Source organism: Rhinolophus sinicus, chromosome 3, assembly GCF_057876585.1.
Source record: "Rhinolophus sinicus isolate RSI-liver-muscle chromosome 3, RSI-T2T, whole genome shotgun sequence".
NCBI classification, from domain to species: Eukaryota; Metazoa; Chordata; class Mammalia; order Chiroptera; family Rhinolophidae; genus Rhinolophus; species Rhinolophus sinicus.
Window position 1 is genome coordinate 92,336,677 of NC_142503.1, and position 6,008 is coordinate 92,342,684.

Genomic DNA, 6,008 nt, shown 5'->3' on the forward strand with positions numbered 1-6,008 from the left:
TCCTGGCCTTTGTACTCCTTATCCCTGATTTGCACACTAATCCAGCAAAGTGGCTATTCTTCATGCTATATTCCCTATCCAGCAGGTTATTGTGTGGGACACGGTTTCTACCAGCTCTGGGGACAGCCATGACACTGAGAGCGAGGTCAAAGGCCTTATACTTGAGTGACTTTCTCAGGGGCCAAGCTGTATAGACTATGTTTCTTGAGCTAGAAGCAAAAGACTATGTGCACACTTTCCAAGAGGCTGTGTGTGTGCCTGACTGACAGGTGTTTAGACCACCTGCTCACCTGCCACAGTCAGGGGTGTGGTTTTAAAATTTCAGGAGCATCAGGTTTTCCCAACAGAACCATTAGGATAAAGAGTGATGGTGACTGCTAATTTGGAGAGGGTGGTCAGGAAAGGACATTCTGAAGGAGTGATTTTTGAGCAGAGGCTTGAATGAGGTGAGGGAGTGAGTGTGAGTCGTGCAAACATCTGGGGGAAGGCAGCTCCAGGCCAACGGAATTGCAAGTGCAAAGGCCCTGAGGCAGGAGCAGGCTTGTGTATTCAAGGAATGGCGAAGGAGGCCAGCATGGCTGAATCAGAATTAATGAGAGAGGGAGTGAGCCCACGCGGGTGGCCAGGGACCAATTCATGAAGGGCCTTGTGGATCTTTAGATCTTATTCTAATGGGAAGCCACTCAAGGATGAGAACAGGAAAGAAACAGGACGTGATTTACCTTTCAAAAGGATACTTGGTGACTGCGGTGGAGAATGCATTTCGAGGGGCAAGTACGGAAGCAAGGAGACCAATTAGGCTACTGCAAAGTCCGGGTGCAATACGGTGGTGACGTATTCCAGCAGAGTTTCTCCACCTCAGCACTTAGGCCAATAATTTAGGCCAATTATTAATAAGTCTTTGTTGTGGAGGCCTGTCCTGTGCATTGCAGGATGCTTAGCCGCATTTACTCACTTATGAAAACCGAGAATCTATCCTCCTTTCCAGCTATGCCATGAATGTTTCTAGAAGTTGCCTAATGCCCCCTAGGGGCGAAATCACTCCAGTTGAGAAATGTGTTACTGTATTAGAATGACATGGAGAAGGTGAGATGAGATTGGCTATGGGTATATTTTGATGGTAGAGCTGAGAAGATTTGCTGATGGAATGGATATAAGAGAAAGAGTCGGGGCGGACGGCTGGCTCAGTTGGTTACAGTGCAAGCTCTGGGCAACGGGACTGCCAGTTCGATTCCCACATGGGCCAGCGAGCTGCGCCCTCCGGAACTAGAATGAAGTCAATATGCTGTCACTTAGCTCGCGGGTGTCCAGATGGCTCAGTTGGTTGGAGCACCGGCTCTCAACCACAAGGTTGCCAGTTCCATTCCCGCAAAGGGATGGTGGGCTGCGCCCCCTGCAACTAAGATTGAACACGGCACCTTGAGCTGAGCTGCCGCTGAGCTTCCAGATAGCTCAGTTGGTTGGAACACATCCTCTCAACCACAAGGTTGCCAGTTCGAGTCCCACAAGGGATGGTGGGCTGTGCCCCCCTGCAACTAACAACGGCAACTGGACCTGGAGCTGAACTGCACCCTCCACAACTAAGATTAAAAAGGACAACTTGACTTGGATGGAGCTGATGAGTCCTGGGAAAAACACACTGTTCCCCAATAAAAAAGTCCTGGAAACACACACGGTTCCCTAATAAAGTCCTGTTCCCCTTCCCCAATAAAATCTTAATAAAAAAAAAAAAGAAAAAGAATTAAGAATGACTTCAATGGGTAAATAAAACGTGGTACAATGAATAATCAGCTTTAGACAGGAAGGAAATTCTGCAATACACTGCAATTTGGATGAACCAGGAAGACATTATGCTAAGTGAAATAAGCCAGTCATAAAAAAATAATGTGCGATTCCACTTACATGAGGTACCTAGAGTAGTTAAATTCCTAGAAATAGAAAGTAGAATGGAGGTTGCCAGGAGCATGGGGAGGGGAAACAAGAAGTTGTTGTTTAATGGGGACAGAATTTTAATTTTGCAAGATGAAAAAGTTCTGGCGCTCTGTTGCACAACAATGTGAATATACTTAACACTACTGAACCATATACTTAAAAATGGTTAAGACGGTAAATTTTGTTACATGTATTTTACCACAATTAAAAATAAAACTAAGTTAAAAATATATATATATTGCATTTGAAAAAAAATGAATGCAGTTTCTGGCCAGTAGGTTCTGCTTGATTCTCAGAATGTGGCAGCTGCTGCCAGAAGGTTCCTCTGGGCAGTGGTTGCCCAATACAAGAGAATTTTCCCTTGGGATGTTTCTGCCTCACAGCCCTTAGGGCTTAGGCTGCTTGTGAAAGAGCTGGACAAACATAAGGGCACCCGGTTCTGGTCATACAGAACTCTTTCAACACAGTACTTCACCAAACATGCTCCCGACAGTTGTCTATGGAAAGATCAAAGAATGAAGCGTCAGTGACTCTAAGGGGAAATATTTGTTATGTCTCTTCTGTCCTCTGGATGTCACTTGTGCATGTTCTGTAGAAATTGCACTTTGTGACAGCACAAATGCATTTCACAATGAGACTTTTATTTCACAACCGGGACTTCAGTGGATTCGTATTTCAGCCATCTTGCCTAGATAGACATATCAAAAAAGAATGGTGATTTGGGCACTCTGGTCAGATTTAATGCAACAGATTTCCTGAGATCAGGGAAAGCTGGTAGTGCATTAGGAGGCCTTTTCATAACTGACCTAAATGTAATTATCAAGGCATTTGTGTGTCACTGCCCTCCCAGGGAACTGAAAAGTGGAAGAGGCACTCCACTTGGAAAAGGCGTTCGAGAATATGGAGGCCCCGTGGGAATCCACTCACACACTGTACACCAGATTTTCCTACACGCCAGCCCAGCCCAGCTGCTTCCAAAAGATCTTTGAGAAGATAAATCAGTGAATCAAAACTTGGGAGCCTGCAGTTTCTCATACCAGGAAAAACCCACTTGTCCGAATCTATTTTTCACACCTCAAGGTGATAATTTACAAAAGTGCAAAAATGTGTTGCTTTTATTTTTAACTATTAGTCTGTTTTGTTCTTGTAAATCAGGTAAGACTTCTTTTAAAAAGTTTTGTTTTTAAATAATTATAGATTCAGAGGAAGTCACAAAGAAATGTATAAGGAGGTCCCAGGTACCGTTCACCTGGTGTTTCCCGATGGTAGTTACATCTTACGTAATTATAGTACTATATCAAAAGCGGGAATGTGACGTTTGTACATGGTGTGTGTATCTGTGTGTGTAGTTGTCTCATGTTATCATATGTGTAGATTCCTGTAACTCTTATGGCAATCAAGACACAGAACTATTCTTTTATCACAAAGATCTTTCTTGGGCTACCTATCCTTTTACCATCACACCCACTTCCTCCCCTCCTCAGTCCCTAAACCCTGGACATCACTAATCAGTTTTCCATCTCTATAATTTTGTTAGTTTGAGGATGTTGTATAAATAGAATCATGTAGTGCGTAACCTTTGAGATTAGCTTTTTTCACACAGCATGCATTTGAGATCCATCCAAGTTGTTGCACATATCAATAGTTTGTTCCTTTTTATTGCTGAGAACTATGTCATGGAATGGCTGTACTGTGGTTTGTTTAATCATTTATCTATGGTAGGCTATTTTAATTGTTTCCAGTTTGTTTGTTGTTTGTTTGTTTATAAATTTTATTGGAGAATATTGGGGAACAGTGCATTTCTCCAGGACCTATCAGCTCCAAGTTGCTGTCCTTCAATCTAGTTGGGAAAGGCACAGCTCAGCTCCAAGTCCAGTCACTGTTTTCAATCTTTAATTGCAGTGGGCGCAGCCCACCATCCCATGCAGGAATCGACCCGGCAACCCTGCTGTTCAGAGCCCACGCTCCAACCCACTGAGTCATCAGTCTGCCCTGTTCAGTTTTTTTCTGTTGTTTTTTTTTAAAGAGGGCACAGCTCACAGTGGCCCATGCGGGGATCGAACCAGCAACCTTGGTGTTATTAGCACCACACTCTAACCAACTGAGCTAACCGGCCACCCCATCCAGTTTTTTATTATTACAAATAAAACTGTTATGAACATTCTTGTACAGATTTTTGTATGGACGTAGTTTTCATGTATCTGGAATAAATGCTCAGAATACAATGGCTGGATTGTATGATAAGAATATGTTTAGTTTTTTAAAAAACTGCCGAACCGTTTTCCAGAGTTGGTGGACCAGTTTATATTCCCACCAGCAATGTATCCAGTTTCTCCACATGCTTGTTAGCATTTGGTATTGTCACTCTTTTTATTTTAGCCATTCTGGTAGGTATATGGTGATATCTCTTTGTAGTCTTAAATTGCATCTCCCTAGTGGCTAGTGATGTTGAATATCTTTTCATGTGTTCATCTGCCATCAGCAGATACTCTTTGGTGAAATGTGTCTTCATGACCCATCCATTGTCTAATTGGAGTCTTTTTAATGTTGAATTTTGAGAGTTTTTTATATATTCTTGATAGGAATATATCAATTCACATATGTGGTGTAGCCATACAGTGGAGTATTCCTGAGCCATAAAAAAGAATGAAGCCCTGCTACATGCTACAACATGGATGAACCTTGAAAACTATGCTAAGTGAAAGGAGGGGGCCACAAAACATCACATTGTAGGATTCCATTTTTCTGAAATGTCCAGAATAGGCAAATCCATAGAAACAGAAAGTAGATTAATGGTTGACAAAGGCTGGAGGGAAGGGGAATAGGAATTGACTACTAATGGGTACAGAGTTTCTTTTTGGGGTGATGAGAATGTTCAGGTATTAGATAATGGTGATGGCTGTGCAACTCTGTGAATATACTCAAAACCAATGAATGACACACCTTGAGCTTGTTCCAGGTCTCCTGTAGAGGGCGTATAAATGAAGAAGGCCCAGGACTGAGCTCAGGATTCCCTCCACTTGCCAGTCATGCTTTGCAATGGCAAGTAACTGTATATGGCAAGACATGAGGGGATATCTGTTAGGGGTTTTCTGGGCAAGTTGTCTTAACTTTTAAAACAGGACACAAGACAAAGGTGTTCCCCTTTTTCTAGTTCTGAACATTGTCATATGCATTAAATCGGGGGTGTCCAAACTGCGGCCCGCGGGCCAACTGTGGCCCGCAATCCATTTTTAATTGGCCTGCAGCAAATTCCAAAAATATATTTAGTTTACTTAAATAAACCAGGTGAGGCAATACGTACTTCACCTCGAGTGAGTGGCCCAGCTGTTTGTGTATTTTACCGCATATGGCCCTTGGTGAAAAACGTTGAAAAAAGTTTGGACACCCCTGCTTTAAATACTCAGAATCGAGGCCATGATCCTAAGTCATGAGGAGAGCCACGCAAGAGAAGGAACCAACTTGCTAATGATGGCGGTGCAGACTGATTGGAAGGACCCAGGTCCTTGAGGATGTCACGCCACTGAATTAACCAGTCCTGAAATGGCCTTGCCTCTGGACTTCTTGTTAAGTGAGATAAAACCCCTTTCTAAGCGACTTTGACTTGTGTTTTCCATTACTTGTAGCCAAAAGCACTGTCAATGATAGAGTTTCAAACGCTGCTGAGATATCAAGTAACACAAGGACAATGAAGCAGCTGTAATTGTCTCCCGGTATCTGCGCTCCCTTCTTCGCAGGACTAGAATTCCTAGCTGGGCTGTGGCCATGACAAGAAGTTCTCGCCATGAGATGGAGCAGAAGGGTTGTGGTCATTCCATTTAAGGATGGAGCAGGAGCATGCCGTCCATTTCTTCTGTCTTTCCCCTTTCATTGTCTGTCATGGACTTCATGTGTCCCCCCAAAATTCATGTTGAATCTCTAACCCCAAATGTGACTAGACATGGAAATAGGGCTTTTAGGGGGGAATTAAGATGAAATGAGATCATCGGGGTGGGGCTGTGATCCCGTAGGATTAGTGTCGTCATAAGAAGAGACACCAAAGAGTGCTCTCCCCTTCCATGGGAGGACACAGTCGG